Genomic DNA, 16,668 nt, shown 5'->3' with positions numbered 1-16,668 from the left:
CAAAGTGGGAAGAGGAAAGGAAAAAGATATTGAGAGAGTGGGGAGCGAGAGAAAGAGAGACAATCAAGAAATAAGAGTTACAGAACAATGAAAAAAACACAAATAAAAAAGATAAATAAAATAATTGAAATAAAATTACCTGAAGTTGTTTGAATTCAACAACTTGAGACAATTTTACTTCATTGATTTTATTTATCTTTTTTATCATTTCACCTGCACTATCATAGAGCTCATTAGATATGGACAGCACTGAAAACACAGTCTTCGGTCGAACTCGTCCATTCCGAACAGATATCTTCAATTGATCCAGCCGCGATTGCATGCATTTGACCCATGTCTCTCTAAACCCTGCCTATTCAAATACACGTCCAGATTCCTTAAAAGTATTGGAATTTTACCATCCATCACCAGCTCGTCTGGCAACTTGTTCCAGAAACGCACCACCCTCTGCGCACAGCCATTGCCCATCACTGCCTTTCCAATTCTCGTACTCCCACACCTGATTTATACCCTCTAGTTCTGCACTGCCACACCTGAGCGAAAGAAACTTGTCTATTTACCCGATTCATGCCCCTCATGATTGAAAAGCCTCCATAAGCTCCGCTCCCAGCCTCTGACACGCCAGGCAATATAGTGAGTGTGTGTTCAGCCTGCAACCGTTTGCACCTTTTCCATTTTCAAATGGAGGATGTAGCATGCTGTCTGAAGCAATCATCTTAGCATCTGATCTGTCACTGACGACCGCTGCAGGAAGGCGTGATAACTTTCTAAATATGCTGTCAAACGAAGATTGAATTAGCAACATGAGTGATTGAGCAAAACGTGCAATTGGCGTCTGAGCTGTTGCTGACACCAAAGCAACTGCGTCGTTCGGGAGCAGAAAAAATCCCACTGTTAGATTTCAATTCAAATGCATTTGGCATAAGGTTCGCAGCAGTTTATCAGCAGCACATCACGCTGACTCCAAAAGTCTGTGAGTATCCAGAAGAACAGTGAGCGATCGTTGAAGGGACGTTTCGACAGACGATATTTTTCAACATGACAAGCTGCAGCTGAGCTGGTGGCATTGCGATTGAAATTGCACGCGTCCGGACATTGTGCTTCATTTTGAATATCAGAGCAAATGGTTAAGTCGAGTATGCGCGTTCGGAAAAGTAAATGCTTTTTTTTCGTTGAAAAGCTTTGCAACGAAAGGAAATACTTCAGACTATCGTGCGATCGACATGAAGCAGAAAATGAACAGCCGCCGTGGTTGTGAGCACCGGCAATATAGGCATTTAGTTTCGCAGTCTGTGCTGTGTTGGTCGGTTAGCTCATCTGGTTAGAGCGTGGTGCTAATAACGCCAAGGTCGTGGGTTCAATCCCCGCACTGACCACGAGAGGCGCTTCCGTCGTTTGCAGGGCTGTGTCAGTGTTCGCCGTGGCTTTTACTTTCACCGTCTGCAAGAACTTGTCACATGGTCGGTTGAGATGTGTGCTCATTCGAAAGGCGACCATCGCTGTCATGGAACATCAACCCGCTGGTCCCATGCCGGATCTCAGCTGCGTTGCTATTTTTCCAAACAACGTGCTCCACCAAACCACGAAACAGGAAGCCTCACCTGCGCAATAAAACATTTGACAGGGCTAGACGCACGACTTGATCGCCGTACCCATGATGACTGCTGGATGTTGTCTGCAGCAAATCAATCAGTCTCAATTGTTTTCACAAACAAATGCAAATCATGAAATATATGCAGTATTAATCAGACCTGGCACAGTCTCGGAGCAGAACCAGAGTTCAGGCTTCAATTCAAATCAAAGATTCGTTCATGTTATTTTCCTTGATCTCTGTTAATACTTGTCACGCGACTTCCAAAAGGAATTCATTCGCTTGCTCACCTCTCATGCATAGAAGCTGGAGTTATCATGACACCAGCAATATCATAGAGCCATTAATAAAATAAAATTACTGCGGATGCTGGAATCTGAAACCAAAAGAGAAAATGCTGGAAAGTCTCAGCACGTCTGGCACCATCTGCAAGGAGAGAAAAGAGCTGACGTTTCGAGTCGAACTGATCCTTTGTTAAAGATAAAAAAGGGGTAGAATTAGGGAGCTGTTTACACCAGGCTGAGAGATGGTGAGTCAGGGCTTCAGATGCAAAGGTGATAATGAGAGTGCATGGAGAGATCTAAGGGAGATTAGGAGCCGTGAATGACGCAGGCTGTAGCCAGTGCTATGTGACAAAATATGTGGGGGATGGGTGAAGCAGAGACAAAATGGAAAACAGGGGAGAAGGGTAGCAAAGTGGGAAGAGGAAAGGAAAAAGATATTGAGAGAGTGGGGAGCGAGAGAAAGAGAGACAATCAAGAAATAAGAGTTACAGAACAATGAAAAAAACACAAATAAAAAAGATAAATAAAATAATTGAAATAAAATTACCTGAAGTTGTTTGAATTCAACAACTTGAGACAATTTTACTTCATTGATTTTATTTATCTTTTTTATCATTTCACCTGCACTATCATAGAGCTCATTAGATATGGACAGCACTGAAAACACAGTCTTCGGTCGAACTCGTCCATTCCGAACAGATATCTTCAATTGATCCAGCCGCGATTGCATGCATTTGACCCATGTCTCTCTAAACCCTGCCTATTCAAATACACGTCCAGATTCCTTAAAAGTATTGGAATTTTACCATCCATCACCAGCTCGTCTGGCAACTTGTTCCAGAAACGCACCACCCTCTGCGCACAGCCATTGCCCATCACTGCCTTTCCAATTCTCGTACTCCCACACCTGATTTATACCCTCTAGTTCTGCACTGCCACACCTGAGCGAAAGAAACTTGTCTATTTACCCGATTCATGCCCCTCATGATTGAAAAGCCTCCATAAGCTCCGCTCCCAGCCTCTGACACGCCAGGCAATATAGTGAGTGTGTGTTCAGCCTGCAACCGTTTGCACCTTTTCCATTTTCAAATGGAGGATGTAGCATGCTGTCTGAAGCAATCATCTCAGGATCTGATCTGTCACTGACGACCGCTGCAGGAAGGCGTGATAACTTTCTAAATATGCTGTCAAACGAAGATTGAATTAGCAACATGAGTGATTGAGCAAAACGTGCAATTGGCGTCTGAGCTGTTGCTGACACCAAAGCAACTGCGTCGTTCGGGAGCAGAAAAAATCCCACTGTTAGATTTCAATTCAAATGCATTTGGCATAAGGTTCGCAGCAGTTTATCAGCAGCACAGAACGCTGACTCCAAAAGTCTGTGAGTATCCAGAAGAACAGTGAGCGATCGTTGAAGGGACGTTTCGACAGACGATATTTTTCAACATGACAAGCTGCAGCTGAGCTGGTGGCATTGCGATTGAAATTGCACGCGTCCGGACATTGTGCTTCATTTTGAATATCAGAGCAAATGGTTAAGTCGAGTATGCGCGTTCGCAAAAGTAAATGCTTTTTTTTCGTTGAAAAGCTTTGCAACGAAAGGAAATACTTCAGACTATCGTGCGATCGACATGAAGCAGAAAATGAACAGCCGCCGTGGTTGTGAGCACCGGCAATATAGGCATTTACTTTCGCTGTCTGTGCTGTGTTGGTCGGTTAGCTCAGCTGGTTAGAGCGTGGTGCTAATAACGCCAAGGTCGTGGGTTCAATCCCCGCACTGACCACGAGAGGCGCTTCCGTCGTTTGCAGGGCTGTGTCAGTGTTCGCCGTGGCTTTTACTTTCACCGTCTGCAAGAACTTGTCACATGGTCGGTTGAGATGTGTGCTCATTCGAAAGGCGACCATCGCTGTCATGGAACATCAACCCGCTGGTCCCATGCCGGATCTCAGCTGCGTTGCTATTTTTCCAAACAACGTGCTCCACCAAACCACGAAACAGGAAGCCTCACCTGCGCAATAAAACATTTGACAGGGCTAGACGCACGACTTGATCGCCGTACCCATGATGACTGCTGGATGTTGTCTGCAGCAAATCAATCAGTCTCAATTGTTTTCACAAACAAATGCAAATCATGAAATATATGCAGTATTAATCAGACCTGGCACAGTCTCGGAGCAGAACCAGAGTTCAGGCTTCAATTCAAATCAAAGATTCGTTCATGTTATTTTCCTTGATCTCTGTTAATACTTGTCACGCGACTTCCAAAAGGAATTCATTCGCTTGCTCACCTCTCATGCATAGAAGCTGGAGTTATCATGACACCAGCAATATCATAGAGCCATTAATAAAATAAAATTACTGCGGATGCTGGAATCTGAAACCAAAAGAGAAAATGCTGGAAAGTCTCAGCACGTCTGGCACCATCTGCAAGGAGAGAAAAGAGCTGACGTTTCGAGTCGAACTGATCCTTTGTTAAAGATAAAAAAGGGGTAGAATTAGGGAGCTGTTTACACCAGCCTGAGAGATGGTGAGTCAGGGCTCCAGATGCAAAGGTGATAATGAGAGTGCATGGAGAGATCTAAGGGAGATTAGGAGCCGTGAATGACGCAGGCTGTAGCCAGTGCTATGTGACAAAATATGTGGGGGATGGGTGAAGCAGAGACAAAATGGAAAACAGGGGAGAAGGGTAGCAAAGTGGGAAGAGGAAAGGAAAAAGATATTGAGAGAGTGGGGAGCGAGAGAAAGAGAGACAATCAAGAAATAAGAGTTACAGAACAATGAAAAAAAACAAATAAAAAAGATAAATAAAATAATTGAAATAAAATTACCTGAAGTTGTTTGAATTCAACAACTTGAGACAATTTTACTTCATTGATTTTATTTATCTTTTTTATCATTTCACCTGCACTATCATAGAGCTCATTAGATATGGACAGCACTGAAAACACAGTCTTCGGTCGAACTCGTCCATTCCGAACAGATATCTTCAATTGATCCAGCCGCGATTGCATGCATTTGACCCATGTCTCTCTAAACCCTGCCTATTCAAATACACGTCCAGATTCCTTAAAAGTATTGGAATTTTACCATCCATCACCAGCTCGTCTGGCAACTTGTTCCAGAAACGCACCACCCTCTGCGCACAGCCATTGCCCATCACTGCCTTTCCAATTCTCGTACTCCCACACCTGATTTATACCCTCTAGTTCTGCACTGCCACACCTGAGCGAAAGAAACTTGTCTATTTACCCGATTCATGCCCCTCATGATTGAAAAGCCTCCATAAGCTCCGCTCCCAGCCTCTGACACGCCAGGCAATATAGTGAGTGTGTGTTCAGCCTGCAACCGTTTGCACCTTTTCCATTTTCAAATGGAGGATGTAGCATGCTGTCTGAAGCAATCATCTTAGCATCTGATCTGTCACTGACGACCGCTGCAGGAAGGCGTGATAACTTTCTAAATATGCTGTCAAACGAAGATTGAATTAGCAACATGAGTGATTGAGCAAAACGTGCAATTGGCGTCTGAGCTGTTGCTGACACCAAAGCAACTGCGTCGTTCGGGAGCAGAAAAAATCCCACTGTTAGATTTCAATTCAAATGCATTTGGCATAAGGTTCGCAGCAGTTTATCAGCAGCACAGAACGCTGACTCCAAAAGTCTGTGAGTATCCAGAAGAACAGTGAGCGATCGTTGAAGGGACGTTTCGACAGACGATATTTTTCAACATGACAAGCTGCAGCTGAGCTGGTGGCATTGCGATTGAAATTGCACGCGTCCGGACATTGTGCTTCATTTTGAATATCAGAGCAAATGGTTAAGTCGAGTATGCGCGTTCGGAAAAGTAAATGCTTTTTTTTCGTTGAAAAGCTTTGCAACGAAAGGAAATACTTCAGACTATCGTGCGATCGACATGAAGCAGAAAATGAACAGCCGCCGTGGTTGTGAGCACCGGCAATATAGGCATTTACTTTCGCTGCCTGGTCTGTGTTGGTCGGTTAGCTCAGCTGGTTAGAGCGTGGTGCTAATAACGCCAAGGTCGTGGGTTCAATCCCCGCACTGACCACGAGAGGCGTTTCCGTCGTTAGCAGGGCTGTGTCAGTGTTCGCCGTGGCTTTTACTTTCACCGTCTGCAAGAACTTGTCACATGGTCGGTTGAGATGTGTGCTCATTCGAAAGGCGACCATCGCTGTCATGGAACATCAACCCGCTGGTCCCATGCCGGATCTCAGCTGCGTTGCTATTTTTCCAAACAACGTGCTCCACCAAACCACGAAACAGGAAGCCTCACCTGCGCAATAAAACATTTGACAGGGCTAGACGCACGACTTGATCGCCGTACCCATGATGACTGCTGGATGTTGTCTGCAGCAAATCAATCAGTCTCAATTGTTTTCACAAACAAATGCAAATCATGAAATATATGCAGTATTAATCAGACCTGGCACAGTCTCGGAGCAGAACCAGAGTTCAGGCTTCAATTCAAATCAAAGATTCGTTCATGTTATTTTCCTTGATCTCTGTTAATACTTGTCACGCGACTTCCAAAAGGAATTCATTCGCTTGCTCACCTCTCATGCATAGAAGCTGGAGTTATCATGACACCAGCAATATCATAGAGCCATTAATAAAATAAAATTACTGCGGATGCTGGAATCTGAAACCAAAAGAGAAAATGCTGGAAAGTCTCAGCACGTCTGGCACCATCTGCAAGGAGAGAAAAGAGCTGACGTTTCGAGTCGAACTGATCCTTTGTTAAAGATAAAAAAGGGGTAGAATTAGGGAGCTGTTTACACCAGGCTGAGAGATGGTGAGTCAGGGCTTCAGATGCAAAGGTGATAATGAGAGTGCATGGAGAGATCTAAGGGAGATTAGGAGCCGTGAATGACGCAGGCTGTAGCCAGTGCTATGTGACAAAATATGTGGGGGATGGGTGAAGCAGAGACAAAATGGAAAACAGGGGAGAAGGGTAGCAAAGTGGGAAGAGGAAAGGAAAAAGATATTGAGAGAGTGGGGAGCGAGAGAAAGAGAGACAATCAAGAAATAAGAGTTACAGAACAATGAAAAAAACACAAATAAAAAAGATAAATAAAATAATTGAAATAAAATTACCTGAAGTTGTTTGAATTCAACAACTTGAGACAATTTTACTTCATTGATTTTATTTATCTTTTTTATCATTTCACCTGCACTATCATAGAGCTCATTAGATATGGACAGCACTGAAAACACAGTCTTCGGTCGAACTCGTCCATTCCGAACAGATATCTTCAATTGATCCAGCCGCGATTGCATGCATTTGACCCATGTCTCTCTAAACCCTGCCTATTCAAATACACGTCCAGATTCCTTAAAAGTATTGGAATTTTACCATCCATCACCAGCTCGTCTGGCAACTTGTTCCAGAAACGCACCACCCTCTGCGCACAGCCATTGCCCATCACTGCCTTTCCAATTCTCGTACTCCCACACCTGATTTATACCCTCTAGTTCTGCACTGCCACACCTGAGCGAAAGAAACTTGTCTATTTACCCGATTCATGCCCCTCATGATTGAAAAGCCTCCATAAGCTCCGCTCCCAGCCTCTGACACGCCAGGCAATATAGTGAGTGTGTGTTCAGCCTGCAACCGTTTGCACCTTTTCCATTTTCAAATGGAGGATGTAGCATGCTGTCTGAAGCAATCATCTCAGCATCTGATCTGTCACTGACGACCGCTGCAGGAAGGCGTGATAACTTTCTAAATATGCTGTCAAACGAAGATTGAATTAGCAACATGAGTGATTGAGCAAAACGTGCAATTGGCGTCTGAGCTGTTGCTGACACCAAAGCAACTGCGTCGTTCGGGAGCAGAAAAAATCCCACTGTTAGATTTCAATTCAAATGCATTTGGCATAAGGTTCGCAGCAGTTTATCAGCAGCACAGAACGCTGACTCCAAAAGTCTGTGAGTATCCAGAAGAACAGTGAGCGATCGTTGAAGGGACGTTTCGACAGACGATATTTTTCAACATGACAAGCTGCAGCTGAGCTGGTGGCATTGCGATTGAAATTGCACGCGTCCGGACATTGTGCTTCATTTTGAATATCAGAGCAAATGGTTAAGTCGAGTATGCGCGTTCGGAAAAGTAAATGCTTTTTTTTCGTTGAAAAGCTTTGCAACGAAAGGAAATACTTCAGACTATCGTGCGATCGACATGAAGCAGAAAATGAACAGCCGCCGTGGTTGTGAGCACCGGCAATATAGGCATTTACTTTCGCTGCCTGTGCTGTGTTGGTCGGTTAGCTCAGCTGGTTAGAGCGTGGTGCTAATAACGCCAAGGTCGTGGGTTCAATCCCCGCACTGACCACGAGAGGCGCTTCCGTCGTTTGCAGGGCTGTGTCAGTGTTCGCCGTGGCTTTTACTTTCACCGTCTGCAAGAACTTGTCACATGGTCGGTTGAGATGTGTGCTCATTCGAAAGGCGACCATCGCTGTCATGGAACATCAACCCGCTGGTCCCATGCCGGATCTCAGCTGCGTTGCTATTTTTCCAAACAACGTGCTCCACCAAACCACGAAACAGGAAGCCTCACCTGCGCAATAAAACATTTGACAGGGCTAGACGCACGACTTGATCGCCGTACCCATGATGACTGCTGGATGTTGTCTGCAGCAAATCAATCAGTCTCAATTGTTTTCACAAACAAATGCAAATCATGAAATATATGCAGTATTAATCAGACCTGGCACAGTCTCGGAGCAGAACCAGAGTTCAGGCTTCAATTCAAATCAAAGATTCGTTCATGTTATTTTCCTTGATCTCTGTTAATACTTGTCACGCGACTTCCAAAAGGAATTCATTCGCTTGCTCACCTCTCATGTATAGAAGCTGGAGTTATCATGACACCAGCAATATCATAGAGCCATTAATAAAATAAAATTACTGCGGATGCTGGAATCTGAAACCAAAAGAGAAAATGCTGGAAAGTCTCAGCACGTCTGGCACCATCTGCAAGGAGAGAAAAGAGCTGACGTTTCGAGTCGAACTGATCCTTTGTTAAAGATAAAAAAGGGGTAGAATTAGGGAGCTGTTTACACCAGGCTGAGAGATGGTGAGTCAGGGCTTCAGATGCAAAGGTGATAATGAGAGTGCATGGAGAGATCTAAGGGAGATTAGGAGCCGTGAATGACGCAGGCTGTAGCCAGTGCTATGTGACAAAATATGTGGGGGATGGGTGAAGCAGAGACAAAATGGAAAACAGGGGAGAAGGGTAGCAAAGTGGGAAGAGGAAAGGAAAAAGATATTGAGAGAGTGGGGAGCGAGAGAAAGAGAGACAATCAAGAAATAAGAGTTACAGAACAATGAAAAAAACACAAATAAAAAAGATAAATAAAATAATTGAAATAAAATTACCTGAAGTTGTTTGAATTCAACAACTTGAGACAATTTTACTTCATTGATTTTATTTATCTTTTTTATCATTTCACCTGCACTATCATAGAGCTCATTAGATATGGACAGCACTGAAAACACAGTCTTCGGTCGAACTCGTCCATTCCGAACAGATATCTTCAATTGATCCAGCCGCGATTGCATGCATTTGACCCATGTCTCTCTAAACCCTGCCTATTCAAATACACGTCCAGATTCCTTAAAAGTATTGGAATTTTACCATCCATCACCAGCTCGTCTGGCAACTTGTTCCAGAAACGCACCACCCTCTGCGCACAGCCATTGCCCATCACTGCCTTTCCAATTCTCGTACTCCCACACCTGATTTATACCCTCTAGTTCTGCACTGCCACACCTGAGCGAAAGAAACTTGTCTATTTACCCGATTCATGCCCCTCATGATTGAAAAGCCTCCATAAGCTCCGCTCCCAGCCTCTGACACGCCAGGCAATATAGTGAGTGTGTGTTCAGCCTGCAACCGTTTGCACCTTTTCCATTTTCAAATGGAGGATGTAGCATGCTGTCTGAAGCAATCATCTCAGGATCTGATCTGTCACTGACGACCGCTGCAGGAAGGCGTGATAACTTTCTAAATATGCTGTCAAACGAAGATTGAATTAGCAACATGAGTGATTGAGCAAAACGTGCAATTGGCGTCTGAGCTGTTGCTGACACCAAAGCAACTGCGTCGTTCGGGAGCAGAAAAAATCCCACTGTTAGATTTCAATTCAAATGCATTTGGCATAAGGTTCGCAGCAGTTTATCAGCAGCACAGAACGCTGACTCCAAAAGTCTGTGAGTATCCAGAAGAACAGTGAGCGATCGTTGAAGGGACGTTTCGACAGACGATATTTTTCAACATGACAAGCTGCAGCTGAGCTGGTGGCATTGCGATTGAAATTGCACGCGTCCGGACATTGTGCTTCATTTTGAATATCAGAGCAAATGGTTAAGTCGAGTATGCGCGTTCGGAAAAGTAAATGCTTTTTTTTCGTTGAAAAGCTTTGCAACGAAAGGAAATACTTCAGACTATCGTGCGATCGACATGAAGCAGAAAATGAACAGCCGCCGTGGTTGTGAGCACCGGCAATATAGGCATTTACTTTCGCTGCCTGTGCTGTGTTGGTCGGTTAGCTCAGCTGGTTAGAGCGTGGTGCTAATAACGCCAAGGTCGTGGGTTCAATCCCCGCACTGACCACGAGAGGCGCTTCCGTCGTTTGCAGGGCTGTGTCAGTGTTCGCCGTGGCTTTTACTTTCACCGTCTGCAAGAACTTGTCACATGGTCGGTTGAGATGTGTGCTCATTCGAAAGGCGACCATCGCTGTCATGGAACATCAACCCGCTGGTCCCATGCCGGATCTCAGCTGCGTTGCTATTTTTCCAAACAACGTGCTCCACCAAACCACGAAACAGGAAGCCTCACCTGCGCAATAAAACATTTGACAGGGCTAGACGCACGACTTGATCGCCGTACCCATGATGACTGCTGGATGTTGTCTGCAGCAAATCAATCAGTCTCAATTGTTTTCACAAACAAATGCAAATCATGAAATATATGCAGTATTAATCAGACCTGGCACAGTCTCGGAGCAGAACCAGAGTTCAGGCTTCAATTCAAATCAAAGATTCGTTCATGTTATTTTCCTTGATCTCTGTTAATACTTGTCACGCGACTTCCAAAAGGAATTCATTCGCTTGCTCACCTCTCATGCATAGAAGCTGGAGTTATCATGACACCAGCAATATCATAGAGCCATTAATAAAATAAAATTACTGCGGATGCTGGAATCTGAAACCAAAAGAGAAAATGCTGGAAAGTCTCAGCACGTCTGGCACCATCTGCAAGGAGAGAAAAGAGCTGACGTTTCGAGTCGAACTGATCCTTTGTTAAAGATAAAAAAGGGGTAGAATTAGGGAGCTGTTTACACCAGCCTGAGAGATGGTGAGTCAGGGCTCCAGATGCAAAGGTGATAATGAGAGTGCATGGAGAGATCTAAGGGAGATTAGGAGCCGTGAATGACGCAGGCTGTAGCCAGTGCTATGTGACAAAATATGTGGGGGATGGGTGAAGCAGAGACAAAATGGAAAACAGGGGAGAAGGGTAGCAAAGTGGGAAGAGGAAAGGAAAAAGATATTGAGAGAGTGGGGAGCGAGAGAAAGAGAGACAATCAAGAAATAAGAGTTACAGAACAATGAAAAAAACACAAATAAAAAAGATAAATAAAATAATTGAAATAAAATTACCTGAAGTTGTTTGAATTCAACAACTTGAGACAATTTTACTTCATTGATTTTATTTATCTTTTTTATCATTTCACCTGCACTATCATAGAGCTCATTAGATATGGACAGCACTGAAAACACAGTCTTCGGTCGAACTCGTCCATTCCGAACAGATATCTTCAATTGATCCAGCCGCGATTGCATGCATTTGACCCATGTCTCTCTAAACCCTGCCTATTCAAATACACGTCCAGATTCCTTAAAAGTATTGGAATTTTACCATCCATCACCAGCTCGTCTGGCAACTTGTTCCAGAAACGCACCACCCTCTGCGCACAGCCATTGCCCATCACTGCCTTTCCAATTCTCGTACTCCCACACCTGATTTATACCCTCTAGTTCTGCACTGCCACACCTGAGCGAAAGAAACTTGTCTATTTACCCGATTCATGCCCCTCATGATTGAAAAGCCTCCATAAGCTCCGCTCCCAGCCTCTGACACGCCAGGCAATATAGTGAGTGTGTGTTCAGCCTGCAACCGTTTGCACCTTTTCCATTTTCAAATGGAGGATGTAGCATGCTGTCTGAAGCAATCATCTCAGGATCTGATCTGTCACTGACGACCGCTGCAGGAAGGCGTGATAACTTTCTAAATATGCTGTCAAACGAAGATTGAATTAGCAACATGAGTGATTGAGCAAAACGTGCAATTGGCGTCTGAGCTGTTGCTGACACCAAAGCAACTGCGTCGTTCGGGAGCAGAAAAAATCCCACTGTTAGATTTCAATTCAAATGCATTTGGCATAAGGTTCGCAGCAGTTTATCAGCAGCACAGAACGCTGACTCCAAAAGTCTGTGAGTATCCAGAAGAACAGTGAGCGATCGTTGAAGGGACGTTTCGACAGACGATATTTTTCAACATGACAAGCTGCAGCTGAGCTGGTGGCATTGCGATTGAAATTGCACGCGTCCGGACATTGTGCTTCATTTTGAATATCAGAGCAAATGGTTAAGTCGAGTATGCGCGTTCGGAAAAGTAAATGCTTTTTTTTCGTTGAAAAGCTTTGCAACGAAAGGAAATACTTCAGACTATCGTGCGATCGACATGAAGCAGAAAATGAACAGCCGCCGTGGTTGTGAGCACCGGCAATATAGGCATTTACTTTCGCTGCCTGTGCTGTGTTGGTCGGTTAGCTCAGCTGGTTAGAGCGTGGTGCTAATAACGCCAAGGTCGTGGGTTCAATCCCCGCACTGACCACGAGAGGCGCTTCCGTCGTTTGCAGGGCTGTGTCAGTGTTCGCCGTGGCTTTTACTTTCACCGTCTGCAAGAACTTGTCACATGGTCGGTTGAGATGTGTGCTCATTCGAAAGGCGACCATCGCTGTCATGGAACATCAACCCGCTGGTCCCATGCCGGATCTCAGCTGCGTTGCTATTTTTCCAAACAACGTGCTCCACCAAACCACGAAACAGGAAGCCTCACCTGCGCAATAAAACATTTGACAGGGCTAGACGCACGACTTGATCGCCGTACCCATGATGACTGCTGGATGTTGTCTGCAGCAAATCAATCAGTCTCAATTGTTTTCACAAACAAATGCAAATCATGAAATATATGCAGTATTAATCAGACCTGGCACAGTCTCGGAGCAGAACCAGAGTTCAGGCTTCAATTCAAATCAAAGATTCGTTCATGTTATTTTCCTTGATCTCTGTTAATACTTGTCACGCGACTTCCAAAAGGAATTCATTCGCTTGCTCACCTCTCATGCATAGAAGCTGGAGTTATCATGACACCAGCAATATCATAGAGCCATTAATAAAATAAAATTACTGCGGATGCTGGAATCTGAAACCAAAAGAGAAAATGCTGGAAAGTCTCAGCACGTCTGGCACCATCTGCAAGGAGAGAAAAGAGCTGACGTTTCGAGTCGAACTGATCCTTTGTTAAAGATAAAAAAGGGGTAGAATTAGGGAGCTGTTTACACCAGCCTGAGAGATGGTGAGTCAGGGCTCCAGATGCAAAGGTGATAATGAGAGTGCATGGAGAGATCTAAGGGAGATTAGGAGCCGTGAATGACGCAGGCTGTAGCCAGTGCTATGTGACAAAATATGTGGGGGATGGGTGAAGCAGAGACAAAATGGAAAACAGGGGAGAAGGGTAGCAAAGTGGGAAGAGGAAAGGAAAAAGATATTGAGAGAGTGGGGAGCGAGAGAAAGAGAGACAATCAAGAAATAAGAGTTACAGAACAATGAAAAAAACACAAATAAAAAAGATAAATAAAATAATTGAAATAAAATTACCTGAAGTTGTTTGAATTCAACAACTTGAGACAATTTTACTTCATTGATTTTATTTATCTTTTTTATCATTTCACCTGCACTATCATAGAGCTCATTAGATATGGACAGCACTGAAAACACAGTCTTCGGTCGAACTCGTCCATTCCGAACAGATATCTTCAATTGATCCAGCCGCGATTGCATGCATTTGACCCATGTCTCTCTAAACCCTGCCTATTCAAATACACGTCCAGATTCCTTAAAAGTATTGGAATTTTACCATCCATCACCAGCTCGTCTGGCAACTTGTTCCAGAAACGCACCACCCTCTGCGCACAGCCATTGCCCATCACTGCCTTTCCAATTCTCGTACTCCCACACCTGATTTATACCCTCTAGTTCTGCACTGCCACACCTGAGCGAAAGAAACTTGTCTATTTACCCGATTCATGCCCCTCATGATTGAAAAGCCTCCATAAGCTCCGCTCCCAGCCTCTGACACGCCAGGCAATATAGTGAGTGTGTGTTCAGCCTGCAACCGTTTGCACCTTTTCCATTTTCAAATGGAGGATGTAGCATGCTGTCTGAAGCAATCATCTTAGCATCTGATCTGTCACTGACGACCGCTGCAGGAAGGCGTGATAACTTTCTAAATATGCTGTCAAACGAAGATTGAATTAGCAACATGAGTGATTGAGCAAAACGTGCAATTGGCGTCTGAGCTGTTGCTGACACCAAAGCAACTGCGTCGTTCGGGAGCAGAAAAAATCCCACTGTTAGATTTCAATTCAAATGCATTTGGCATAAGGTTCGCAGCAGTTTATCAGCAGCACAGAACGCTGACTCCAAAAGTCTGTGAGTATCCAGAAGAACAGTGAGCGATCGTTGAAGGGACGTTTCGACAGACGATATTTTTCAACATGACAAGCTGCAGCTGAGCTGGTGGCATTGCGATTGAAATTGCACGCGTCCGGACATTGTGCTTCATTTTGAATATCAGAGCAAATGGTTAAGTCGAGTATGCGCGTTCGGAAAAGTAAATGCTTTTTTTTCGTTGAAAAGCTTTGCAACGAAAGGAAATACTTCAGACTATCGTGCGATCGACATGAAGCAGAAAATGAACAGCCGCCGTGGTTGTGAGCACCGGCAATATAGGCATTTACTTTCGCTGCCTGGGCTGTGTTGGTCGGTTAGCTCAGCTGGTTAGAGCGTGGTGCTAATAACGCCAAGGTCGTGGGTTCAATCCCCGCACTGACCACGAGAGGCGCTTCCGTCGTTAGCAGGGCTGTGTCAGTGTTCGCCGTGGCTTTTACTTTCACCGTCTGCAAGAACTTGTCACATGGTCGGTTGAGATGTGTGCTCATTCGAAAGGCGACCATCGCTGTCATGGAACATCAACCCGCTGGTCCCATGCCGGATCTCAGCTGCGTTGCTATTTTTCCAAACAACGTGCTCCACCAAACCACGAAACAGGAAGCCTCACCTGCGCAATAAAACATTTGACAGGGCTAGACGCACGACTTGATCGCCGTACCCATGATGACTGCTGGATGTTGTCTGCAGCAAATCAATCAGTCTCAATTGTTTTCACAAACAAATGCAAATCATGAAATATATGCAGTATTAATCAGACCTGGCACAGTCTCGGAGCAGAACCAGAGTTCAGGCTTCAATTCAAATCAAAGATTCGTTCATGTTATTTTCCTTGATCTCTGTTAATACTTGTCACGCGACTTCCAAAAGGAATTCATTCGCTTGCTCACCTCTCATGCATAGAAGCTGGAGTTATCATGACACCAGCAATATCATAGAGCCATTAATAAAATAAAATTACTGCGGATGCTGGAATCTGAAACCAAAAGAGAAAATGCTGGAAAGTCTCAGCACGTCTGGCACCATCTGCAAGGAGAGAAAAGAGCTGACGTTTCGAGTCGAACTGATCCTTTGTTAAAGATAAAAAAGGGGTAGAATTAGGGAGCTGTTTACACCAGGCTGAGAGATGGTGAGTCAGGGCTTCAGATGCAAAGGTGATAATGAGAGTGCATGGAGAGATCTAAGGGAGATTAGGAGCCGTGAATGACGCAGGCTGTAGCCAGTGCTATGTGACAAAATATGTGGGGGATGGGTGAAGCAGAGACAAAATGGAAAACAGGGGAGAAGGGTAGCAAAGTGGGAAGAGGAAAGGAAAAAGATATTGAGAGAGTGGGGAGCGAGAGAAAGAGAGACAATCAAGAAATAAGAGTTACAGAACAATGAAAAAAACACAAATAAAAAAGATAAATAAAATAATTGAAATAAAATTACCTGAAGTTGTTTGAATTCAACAACTTGAGACAATTTTACTTCATTGATTTTATTTATCTTTTTTATCATTTCACCTGCACTATCATAGAGCTCATTAGATATGGACAGCACTGAAAACACAGTCTTCGGTCGAACTCGTCCATTCCGAACAGATATCTTCAATTGATCCAGCCGCGATTGCATGCATTTGACCCATGTCTCTCTAAACCCTGCCTATTCAAATACACGTCCAGATTCCTTAAAAGTATTGGAATTTTACCATCCATCACCAGCTCGTCTGGCAACTTGTTCCAGAAACGCACCACCCTCTGCGCACAGCCATTGCCCATCACTGCCTTTCCAATTCTCGTACTCCCACACCTGATTTATACCCTCTAGTTCTGCACTGCCACACCTGAGCGAAAGAAACTTGTCTATTTACCCGATTCATGCCCCTCATGATTGAAAAGCCTCCATAAGCTCCGCTCCCAGCCTCTGACACGCCAGGCAATATAGTGAGTGTGTGTTCAGCCTGCAACCGTTTGCACCTTTTCCATTTTCAAATGGAGG

The 16,668-nt window shown here is 44.4% G+C and overlaps 6 non-coding genes across 6 annotated transcripts; all 6 read left to right on the top strand.

Annotated features, from left to right (window-relative positions):
• The first annotated feature begins 3,585 nt into the window (after window positions 1-3,585).
• trnai-aau (transfer RNA isoleucine (anticodon AAU)) lies at window positions 3,586-3,659 on the top strand. The gene has a single exon. It is a non-coding gene; the product is annotated as a tRNA-Ile (tRNA).
• A 2,208-nt stretch (window positions 3,660-5,867) lies between these two features.
• trnai-aau (transfer RNA isoleucine (anticodon AAU)) lies at window positions 5,868-5,941 on the top strand. The gene has a single exon. It is a non-coding gene; the product is annotated as a tRNA-Ile (tRNA).
• Window positions 5,942-8,150: 2,209 nt separating this feature from the next.
• trnai-aau (transfer RNA isoleucine (anticodon AAU)) lies at window positions 8,151-8,224 on the top strand. Its single transcript has one exon. It is a non-coding gene; the product is annotated as a tRNA-Ile (tRNA).
• A 2,209-nt stretch (window positions 8,225-10,433) lies between these two features.
• trnai-aau (transfer RNA isoleucine (anticodon AAU)) lies at window positions 10,434-10,507 on the top strand. Its single transcript has one exon. It is a non-coding gene; the product is annotated as a tRNA-Ile (tRNA).
• A 2,209-nt stretch (window positions 10,508-12,716) lies between these two features.
• On the top strand, window positions 12,717-12,790 carry trnai-aau (transfer RNA isoleucine (anticodon AAU)). The gene has a single exon. It is a non-coding gene; the product is annotated as a tRNA-Ile (tRNA).
• A 2,209-nt stretch (window positions 12,791-14,999) lies between these two features.
• trnai-aau (transfer RNA isoleucine (anticodon AAU)) lies at window positions 15,000-15,073 on the top strand. The gene has a single exon. It is a non-coding gene; the product is annotated as a tRNA-Ile (tRNA).
• The last annotated feature ends 1,595 nt before the right edge of the window (window positions 15,074-16,668 follow it).

This window comes from Chiloscyllium plagiosum, unplaced genomic scaffold, assembly GCF_037043375.1.
Source record: "Chiloscyllium plagiosum isolate Xiang-an unplaced genomic scaffold, Cpla_swu_hap1 HiC_scaffold_45, whole genome shotgun sequence".
Classification (NCBI taxonomy): domain Eukaryota; kingdom Metazoa; phylum Chordata; class Chondrichthyes; order Orectolobiformes; family Hemiscylliidae; genus Chiloscyllium; species Chiloscyllium plagiosum.
Note: the sequence above shows the minus strand (reverse complement) of the source record. Positions and strands in the feature narration are given on the sequence as shown.